The sequence below is a fragment of the Protobothrops mucrosquamatus genome, unplaced genomic scaffold, assembly GCF_001527695.2.
Source record: "Protobothrops mucrosquamatus isolate PMUCROS unplaced genomic scaffold, P.Mucros_1.0 scaffold683, whole genome shotgun sequence".
NCBI lineage: Eukaryota > Metazoa > Chordata > Lepidosauria > Squamata > Viperidae > Protobothrops > Protobothrops mucrosquamatus.
In genome coordinates, this window is record NW_015386970.1 from 410578 (window position 1) to 421377 (window position 10800).

Genomic DNA, 10800 nt, shown 5'->3' on the forward strand with positions numbered 1-10800 from the left:
AAAAATAGAGCAATTTTAAAGTTGGGAAAAGCAATGCTTTGTTTTCTGGGGGCCCTTTGCTACTACTGTTACCTTTAAAATACTGCCAAATACCAATACAGGTAGTCCTCAAATTACAACAGTTCGTTTAGTGACTGTTCAAAGTTACAACGGCACAAAAAAACTGACTTATGAATGTTTTTCACACTTATGACTATTGCAGCATCCCACAGCCACGTGAACAAAATTCAGACACTTGGCAACTGACTCATGTTTATGACGGTTGCCATGTTCCAGGGGGTCATGTGATCACTTTTTGCAAGCTTTCTGTCAAGCAAAGTCAATGAGAAGTCAGATTCATTTAACAACCATGTTGCCAATTTAACAACTGTAGCGATCCACTTAACAACTGTGGCAAGATAGGTCGTAAAATGGAACAAAACTCACTTTAACAACTGTCTCCCTTAGCAATAGAAATTTTGGGTTCAATTGTGGTCGTTAAGTCAAGGACTACCTATAAAACAGATTGAGAAATATTAGCTCATGATCCTTTTAATGATGTCACCATAATGGCGTTCGTTACATCTTGAGAAGGTTGAAAACCTAGATGTTAGCTCCTACACCAGGGAAAGGCAACCTTGGCTCTTTTATGACTCATCGACTTCAACTCCCAGAATTCCTCAGTCAGCATGGCTCAGCTTGGAAACCTCTCCCTTTCCCCTCAGCATAGCTGGCTCAGGAATTCTGGGAGTTGAAGTCCACAAGTCATAAAAGAGCCAAGGTTGCCTATCCCTGTCCTACACCATGCCTACCCCTGTCCTACCCCTGTCCATGGACCATGGATGAGTTGCCACCTCTGCTTTACTGCCCGTTATCCTCTTTGTCAGGATTTCAGCATGCCCTGGAGCAAAAGTATTGAAATTCTGATATATTTTTTTTTACTTCTTCTCATCGATATACCTTGACCTTTTACAGGTAAGAACACCTATTTGCATTGTGATTTGGAAAGGAGGGGCAGAAAACAACATTCTTAAAACAGTTTCCTTGTATTACTCAAAGGGCATCCACAATTTTCCACAAGGGATGAGGCGAGGTGGCGTTTGCACATATATTTTCAGATCCTGCTGTACTCTGGCTGATCAGGGCCTCAGATTTTTTTTTTTAATGAGGCTAAAATTTCCAGCTACAGAACTTGCTGCCAAGCAAGTCTGCAATAGGACTCCTAATTCCGGCTTTATTGAGTGTAACCACATTTGACTCTCTTTTCATTCCAAGAGGGTAAATTCAAAGAAGATTCCAATGCTATATGCTAGCTATCAAGTTTCCTTTTCCGAGCCCCATGGATGAGCTGGCTGAATTTATTTTTATTTTTATTTTTTTGATCATGGTGCCTGACCTGGCTTTTAACAGCTTAATTAATGCTGCTAACGTCCCCTCTTCTTCCTAGAAATTCTCCTTTGCGCTTGACAACCATCGTGCTGTTTCAAAGCTTTTTTTTTCCCCTCCCATGTTGGAGAAGTAACTCACACAGACAAAACTAAGGCTGACCCTGTGAGACGGTCCCGTGAATATTAATGAAAGGCCTCCTCCCCTGCCCTTACTTCTTTCCTTGCTTCAAATTTCTTTATCGTAATTGATTAACAAAGGAGAGGAAATTAAATGAGGCTAACATAGAATCTAACCAAAGCTGGGAGTGCTACAGGTCTCTTTTCAAAACTGTGAAGGAATAAAATTCAAAGAAAAAATAGGAAGAAAAAACAGAGTGAGAAATAATAAGCCAAAGGAACATACGACACGAAGCAAGAACACTAGAAAAAAAAGCATAGAGTTAAAGCACAGGAGGTTTTAAAGAAGAATCATTTGTCCAAAATGGTATAGGGTTTCTTGCCTGAGCAAGGGGTTGGACTAGAAGACCTCCAAGGTCCCTTCCAACTCTGTTGTTCTGTTAAATATTAAATAATCTCTGTATTTCTCCAACATTGCTCTGCTTGCTAGCGATGGATCGTTGCTCCTGTCATATCCATATACAATATACAATATATTGTCTTCTGCTCTTTAAATTTCCCACTTTCCTATTTTTAAAGTTTTATCAGCTTCATCCAACTATAGGTAGCCCTTGACTTATAACAGGAAAAGTGACCGTTCAAAGTTACAACAGCACTGGAAAAAGTGACTTATGACCGTTTTTCACACTTACGACCATTGCAGCATCCCCAAAATTATGTGAACAAACCGACTCTTATATATGACGGTTGCAGTGTCCTGGGGTCACATGATCCCCTTTTGTGACTTTCTGACAAGCAGAGTCAGGGGAAGCCAGATTCACTTAACAACCGTGTTACTAACTTAACAACTGCAATGATTCACTTCACAACTATGACAAGAACGATTGTAAAATGGGACTGTTGAAGGAAAAGTCTTCATCATGGTTCAGTCTAAGCCAGGAATAAACAAAATGACGACTGCTTTAGAGAGAAGGTTGCAGTTTATTGAAGAGGAGAGCCAGACAGGAAGACGGCTCTGGAAGAAAAGAGGAGAGAGAGCACATGTAGGGAGTGGGTTTTTATACCCTATGGGGCTTTTGTTTGGAGTTGTTTCCTGTTCCTGTTTGAGGCTTTGTATTTCCTGTGTATTTTGACCTGATTCTGGGTGTGCCCTTTGGGTTAATCCTATTATGTCCTGTCTTAGAGTTTGGGTGGGGTTAGGGTTGCCAGGTCTGCTTCCCAAAAATAGCGGACAAGCGGGGGGGGGGGGGTGTTAAGTAGTAAAAAAAGTAGACTGTACAGCTTTAGATTACGTACCATTTCATCATAAAGCTTTTGAATAAAAAAAATGTCCACTATTTTGTGAAAAAAAATAGTGAACATAATGTGAAAAATGTGGACTGTCCACTCAAATAGTGGACACCTGGCAACCCTAGGTGGGGTATGTGATTTTAGGTGTCTTTGTCTTCCTAAGCTTCTAGCTGGGGGCCTCCAACCTCCACAGGACAAAACTCATGTAACAACTGTCTTGCTTAGCAAAGAATATTTGGGCCTCAGTTGTGATTGTAAATCAAGGACTACTTGCATAACATTCTCATTCTTCCCCTTACTCAAACATACTCTCTTTTCCTTTGTATATTTGCTTTGAAATTCCATCGTTCTTCCTTCTGTCCAAACAATCATTCCTAAACATACTTATTTCATTCACTACAGTTCTTCATATCTTTTTGTCCTTGTATAAAACACCCCAAGCTGATATGTTGTCTCATACATTACCCTTTGTTCTTTATACTTCTAATCATTATCTTTTGTTTGGAAGTTTACAACACGTACAGTCACAAATGCTGTAGAACTCAACAGAGTATTATCTCTGATTGCCTCATGACATAATTGGTTATTTGCAGTGATGGGATTCAAATATGTGAACAACCGGTTCTCTGTGTGGATGCCGCTTCCGGAAGTCCATTCTGGGCCTGGGCAACAAAAAATTAGCTACCGGTTCTGCTGAAGTGGTGCGAACTGGCTGAATCCCACCACTGGTTATTTGTCATCAGGAAATCCTAACAGGATAAAGTCTGTTATATACCTGTTTAGGATACATTCATTCAAAGTAGTTTGCTGGGTTATGTGTTGGATTAGCTACCTCCTTGGATTTCTGTCTTCAGAGATATAGAGAAAAATCTGGGTGGGTGATTGATGTTACAACCATCTTTAATTCAGTTGCTCTGGTTGGGTTTTTTTTAATGTCTTCCCAAAAATCCAGGGCCAATTTCTAGAACCATTAATATTCTCAAGACGAAGTTAAAGCGTTCTTACTGGCAACATATCAAAAAGTCTGGCAAGTAAAAAGTAAATGAGATACAAAGAACGTCTAATGCCTCCCATATAAAACAGGGAGAGGCAACAATTAGGATGTAGGAAAAAAAGAAGAGCAATCTTTTTAGGCAAATTAGAAGCCAAATACAAACAATGCTAGAAACATGGGGGATAGCTCTGGGTTATAAGAGCCTAAAATTTATTCTCGGCTACCCCAAAGATGGCAAACAACATAATTTGGTCTTCTCAGAGATGAAACACAGCAAATGTCCAAAGTTGGGACTGAGATGAATCAAGTTTGTCATGTCCTTACCATTCACAAAAAGCATGCAGGGATTTTATGTGCATAAGCGAGAAATGTCAAAATATCTCCGTTGTGCTCAGGAATGCAACTGATTTTTTTAAAAAAGCATACTGTTATCTTCTAACAACTTAAGGGAATAACTTCCAAAGCAAGGGAAAATGGCAGATGCTTAGAACATAGAATAATAGCTGTCAGAGATGTGGTTTGTTCATCCTGTGAAGAACGACTGATAAATTTTCACTGCTCCATAGAGAACCCAGATAATTTCTTCATGCAAACATAGAATGGCACCTGAATTCAGCATAGTGGATTCCCATTGAAATAGTCCTTGAAATGTGTCTAGATAGACATTCTAATTATTCTAAAATGCTACTTGCAGACTGTGTTTTGAGTTGAGCTGGATACATCATAAAGAGTCCCAGTTTGTTATTTGTTCACAGTTCTGGTTGTGAGACAAAAATGCTGGTAACAACCTTTAAATGGGGCTGTAAAAGTCTTGGCCATCACTAAATCACTGTAGTTTCTGTATTTCTCTGCTGTCTGCAGCCATAGCATGTTTTACTTCCAAATTATGATAGCTATCCTTTAAAAGTCTAAACAGATTTTCTTTAAAGATTACCAATAGAAGTGAGTATCTGTAGGGTTGAACTATGGAGTCTTCAGTGTTCTTTGAACTTGGCCAGGGGTAGGTAAGTTTGGCTCTTTTATGACTCGTGGACTTCAACTCCCAGAATTCCTGAGCCAGCATAGCCATGAGTCATAAAAGAGCCAAGGTTGCCTACCCCTGAACTTGGCTGTTTGCTTGCAGACATTTCATTACCCAACTACACAATATTATCAGTGCTAATGATGATAAATGCACTGCTGATGTTACCTAGCTGGGTAATGAAATGTCTGCAAGCAAACAATCAAACCTGCTGTTTTTCTCCTATCATTGGGCAGAGTTAATAGGTGAGTGTAAGTAAAGGCACCAATTCTCTGGAATTGCTCTGAAGGGAATCCCATCTAGGCTTCTCAGTGGCTGCATTGAAACACTGCAGTAAGCCAAGGACATCTTCAATCATCATTTAAAACGTAAGGTGGAATGGCTGGGCCTACACATGATGCAAAGTCCCATTTGATGGCTGAGGACTGCAACAATATATACAGTACATAAAATGAGGGCAAACCCTACTCCTAGCAGTGTTTCTCAACCATGACAATTTTAAGGCATGTGGACTTCAACTCCCAGAATTCCATAGCCAGCAACGCTGGCTGTGGAATTCTGGGAGTTGAAGTCCACATGCCTTAAAATTGTCAAGGTTGAGAAACACTACAAGCATTGATCATATTACAGGTAGCCCTCGACTTACTATCATTCATTTAGTGACCATTCAAAGTTACACTGAAAAAAGTGACTTATGACTGTTTTCACACTTAACGACTGTTGCAGCATCCCCATAGTCACGTGATCCAAATTTGGATGCTTGGCAACTAGTTCAGATTTATGACGGTTGCAGTGCCTTGAGGTCATGTGATCCCCTTTTGCGACCTTCTGACAAGCAAACTCAGTGGGAAAGCCAGATTCGCTTAACAACTGGGTTACTAACTTAACGCAGTGATTCACTTAACAACTGTAGCAAGAGAAGTCGAAAAAAGGAAAAAAAACCCTCACTTAACAAATGTCTCACTTAGCTACATAAATTTTGGGCTCAATTGTGGTCATAAATATAGGACTATGTATGCACTCAGCTGGATAATGAAATGTCTGCAAGAAAACAACCAGGCTCAGAGAGCACTAAGGACCCCACAATTCAACGCCGACCTACAAATATTCTCTTTTATGGATATATAAGAATTTTCTTGCAATCAAATGTTACATTTGCAAAACAGTGCTGTGTAGCTCAATCTAAAGAATGGTGGGTAAACTCACTAGGGCAGTGGTGGCGAACCTATGGCACGTGTGCCAGAGGTGGCACTCAGAGCCCTCTCTGTGGACACGCGCGCCATGCCCCGGAGATGGCAACCGTCCCTCTTCAATCCGCTGCCCACTAACTCACCGAGGTCTCACGTAGCCGGATGCATCCCAGCATGGCTGGTTTCCCTCCCCCCCCATCCCATCCCTCCTGGCCTCACATGCTCTCCTTTTCCCGGGCACGACCCACTGCATCGCCTCCTCTGCTGTCGACTGGCCGTCCAGCTCAGAGGCGGCTTCTCTGAACTGCTGGTGGTGGGCTGTGGAGCCCCAGAGTGTGTCAGTTGAGGGGCTGGCAGGCTGTGACTGCTGACAGACACTGTCAGCCCCCATGAGCTGGCTGGCCTCTGTGTGTGGGGGGCGATGGTGTCAGGCAGCAGCTGCCCCGGCCTCTGCCTCGCCTTGCCTTTCAACAATGGCACCCCCGCCTTGCCTTGCTTGCCTCGCCTCACCCCGCAGGACGAACCTCCTGCCCACTGCCCCACCTGTCAGAGACCCCCTGGATCTCCCCCAATCCTGCCCGGCCCCCACAGGCATCCCTCCCCACGAGCAACATCGAGGTGACCACGCCTACCTTGGCCACACCCACCCAGTCTGTCATGACTACCACAGCCACGCCCACCCAGTAGGCCACGCCCACCTGGCACTTGGTGATACATAAGTGGATTTGGGGTTGCAGTTCAGGCACTCGGTCTCCAAAAGGTTCGCCAGCACTGCACTAGGGCAATGAACTACAGTTGGAGAATTATATTTCTTTCTGCGAATTCAAAGGAGTCCATTTCAGTCCCCCCCCATGTGATACCTTTCAAATGTGTTAAAAATACAGTTCTCACAATCAACAGCCATGCTAGCAAGGTCCCAAAGGTGCTTTTTCAGGAGGCCACTGGACTTCCTTGCTTTTAGTTTAGTTTAGTTTAGTTTAGTTTTATTAAATTTATACCCCGCCCTTCTCCCGGAGGACTCAGGGCGGCTTACAGCCAGTTTAAAAACAATAATACAATACAATACAAAATTTAAAAGTGATTAAAAATAAATATTTAACTAGGCCGCTTCTACTAAAATTTTTTGTTAAAACCAATTTAAAATACCCCTTTCTTTGAAGACATTTTGCTTCTCATCCCAGAAGCTTCTTCAGTTCTGACCGGATGAGGGGGGTAGGTAGGTAGGTGAGAAAGGGATTATATTCCTTTGCAGACATCGGGTCATTAGCACCCTCAAGGGCTCTCAGAGAGAGTGCTAATGAGCAGATGACTGCAAAGGAATATAAATCCTTCCATCCGCACCTCCCAAATCCAGTCAGAACGGAAGAAGCTTCTTGAATGACAAGCGAAACGTCTTCAAAGAAAAACCAAGAAAGTCCAGTCGCCTCCTGAAAAAGCACCTTTGGGACAGCCCTGACCTGGATGACTGACACATATCAGCAAGGGATTCTGGGAGTTGTGGTCCTAACTAACACACCTGGCGCATCCCTGGTGGAGGAAGCGCCTCTGTAAACCACAAGATGCCTATCTGGTCATGGAGATCAAGTGATCGCCCGCAAGGGAGCACAGCGCCTGCTTTCTTCACCAAAGGCCTTCGGGGACCACAAGTTGCACAACCGCATTCCGGCTACCCGTTTCTGCCGTCGGACGCCCGAAGGCTGTGACGCGCCAAGAGCTGCTCGACGGGATTACTTTCCCCATCTCATTTGCATGGCCTCGCCCCTTTCGGAGAACGCCATTGGTCGAGCAGCCCTGCCTGAGGTCGAGTCCAGCGAGAATGCGCGAAAGCCCGGGAGGAACTCCGGCGCCCCAGGCTTCCGATTAGCATAGTCCCCGCCCTTTCCCTTCCCTCGCGGTCCATTGGCCCGCTTGCGGGAGGAGAGCGAGACGGCACGCCCGGGGGAGCGGAGCGGGGGGGGGTCCTTCGAACGTCACGGCGCTCCGTCGCTGACGATTGGACGGCCCAGCGTGTCTGTCAAGCGGGGGACGTTGAGAGAGGAGGGGGTGGCGGCGGGTCGCACTTCCGCCTCGGGGAGTGTCAACGGGTCTCGCCGGGGGGCTTGCGGCCGGAGAGGCGTGTGCGCGTGCGCACGGCCGCACCGCAGGACGGGGGACGCGCCGGGCGACAGGTAACCCACCGCCGGCGGGGATTGGAAGCTGCGGACGGCCCTCGCGAACCCTCCGGGCTCCACAGCTCGAGCCCGGCAGTCTGGCCGAGGGAGCTCTATGGTCCCGCCGTCCTGGCTGAGGGAGAGGGGAGCGGAGGAGGGAAGGCCGCGCTGGCTGAGGAAGATGGGGATGCCGCCCGACCCATCTCCCGGGGTTGGGGAGGCGGAACAGGCCGGGCTGAGGGTTTCCTAGAGGGGAAGAATAACCCCCCGCCCCGGTGACGGGGAAATGGGAGTTGTCGTCGCCCTCGTTGGGGAAACGTCGAGGCATGGGGGACGGGAGACCCCGCGGTGATCCAAGCCGGAGATCACGAATCTGCCTCTTCCCCTCTAGGCTCATTTGGGGATCTTCCTGCCTGGGGGGGGAAAAGAGCAGGCTGGGCGGCTCGGCCTCTGCGGAGGTTTTTAGGGAGTCCTTCCCTAAGTCGGTTTCTGGGAAGGGCTCTCGGAAAGTACAGTTAGTCCTCGACTTACAACGGTTCGTTGAGTGACCGTTCAAAGCGCCGAGAGCACTGAACTAAGTGACTTACGACGGCTTTTTTCACACTCGGGACCGACCGTTGCAGCATCCTCCTGGTCACGTGATCAACATCCAGACGCTTGTCAACTGACTCATCTTTATGACAGTTGCGCATGTGATCCCCCTTTTGTGACCTTTTAAGAAGCAAACTCGGTGGGGAAGACAGATCCACTTCACAACTGTGGGGCAAGAAGTGATGTAAAATAGGGCAAAATGCGCTTAACAAGTGCCTCGTTTAACAACATAAATTTGGGGCTCAGTGGTGGTTGTACGTTGAGGACTACCTTGTACTGGGTTGCTCTTCCTTTTGGGGTCCCCGATCCGAGGGAGGTAGTTGTGGGGTGGCCCATCTTGCTTCTGAGCTGAAGAGGCCTGTCGAGTCCCCAACTTACTTTCTTAGCGACCTTGCTTGCTTCTAGGGCTGGGGTAGGCAACCTTGGCTCTTTTATGACTCGTGGACTTCAACTCCCAGAATTCCTGAGCCAGCTATGCTGGCTCAGGAATTCTGGGAGTTGAAGTCCACGAGTCATAAAAGAGCCAAGGTTGCCTACCCCTGTTCTAGGGGTTGATGGAGCAGCTTGGCTGGCAGTGCTGATTGGTGCAGGCTGGCAAGCTTCATGTGAGAATAAATGGCTGCGGTTCAGCCTGTTTAATATCATAAGATTAATCTGGTTTTGCTTTCAGCCTGATGATCTTAGTTCCTCACAGTGAGAGAGAGCTTCTTTGGGCCTTGTCCGCTGTTCCTTCTACAGGTAGTCCTCGACTTAACGACCGCCATTGGGCCCAAAATTTATGTTGCTCAGTGAGAGAAATGGGTCGGGTTTTGCCCCATTTTACGACCTTTCTTGCCACAGTTGTTAAGCGAATCACTGCAGTTGATAAAATTAATAACCTGGCTGTGAAGTGAATCTGGCTTCCCCATTGACTTTGCTTATCAGAAGGTCGCAAAAGGGGTTCACAGGATCTTGGGACAGTGTAACTATCACAAGTATGAGACACTTGCGAAGTGTCTGAATGTTGATCCCCTGAACGTGGGGAGGCGGCAAAGGTCATAAGTGCGAAAAATGGTCATAAGTCACATTTTTCAGTGCCGTTGTAATTTTGAATGGTCACAAAACGAACTGTTGTAAGTTGAGGACCTGTATTAGAGAAATAGCAATTCTGTTCATTTTTTACTCCTATTTATGTTTGTTTGTTTTTTTTAAAAAAAAAAACACCTTAGATGAAGAGAACCAAATTGGTGATTTTTGAAAATAGATGAAGTACTCCGGGATAGGCTGAAATGCTGCTCCCTCTGATTCTCTGTTCCTGGATTGGAACAGTTTTTCATGATTGTGCAGCCATTCCTCCTTGGTAGTAAGTTACAATAGATTGTAGTTGTCCCCCTCCCCCTCTGACCCTTCAGTGCTGGTATTTGAATTCATAAGCTGTGCTCTTTAGAAGAAGGTAATGCACTGTGCCCAGTTCAAGGAAGATGACATTTTACTAGTGTGAAGCTACCTTGAGAATGGGATAGTTCATTCTGGGGTTGAGCAAAATGGCTGTTCCTGTATATACGATGCCCTTGTTTTTCATTATTCTGATTAACACTGAATTTGACTTGCTGAGGGCCATCAAGTTAGAAGGTTTGAAAGGAACCATGGCCATTGATAGTTATAGCCTTGTTGTCTCTCTCTTCCAAAAATGGTGTGTGTTGATTAACAGCTGTTGAGAAACAACAGTTGAGGACGACTCTTCTTTTTTGTTGGTGCAGTTGGTTGACCATAATGTGACATAAAATGCAGGGTTTGATGAGCTACTGTCCCGACGCAACTGAGCTCTTCTATTTGATGAAGGAATGAGTCACATTTTAAGGTGGGTTCACCTCATATCCTAGTCTTTTGAAACGTGTACAAGTAGTCCTTGACTTACAACCACAATTGAGCTCAAAATTTCCATTGCTAAGTGGGACGGTTGTTCAGTGAGTTTTGGCCCATTTTATGACCTTTCTTGCCTCAGTTGATAAGTGAATCTCTGAAGTTGTTAAGTTAGTAGTATGGTTGTTAAGTGAATCTGTTTTCCCCATTGACTTTGCTTGTCAGAAGGTTGCAAAAG

General features: G+C 45.3%; 1 protein-coding gene across 1 annotated transcript in view; it reads left to right on the forward strand.

Moving 5' to 3' along the window:
• Window positions 1-8092: 8092 nt before the first annotated feature.
• The window catches only part of OSBPL2 (oxysterol binding protein like 2), a gene marked incomplete at its 3' end in the record, with an annotated part of 70227 nt that continues 67519 nt past the window's right edge, over window positions 8093-10800 (forward strand). Inside the window, 1 exon segment of the mRNA XM_015818139.1 lies at window positions 8093-8147.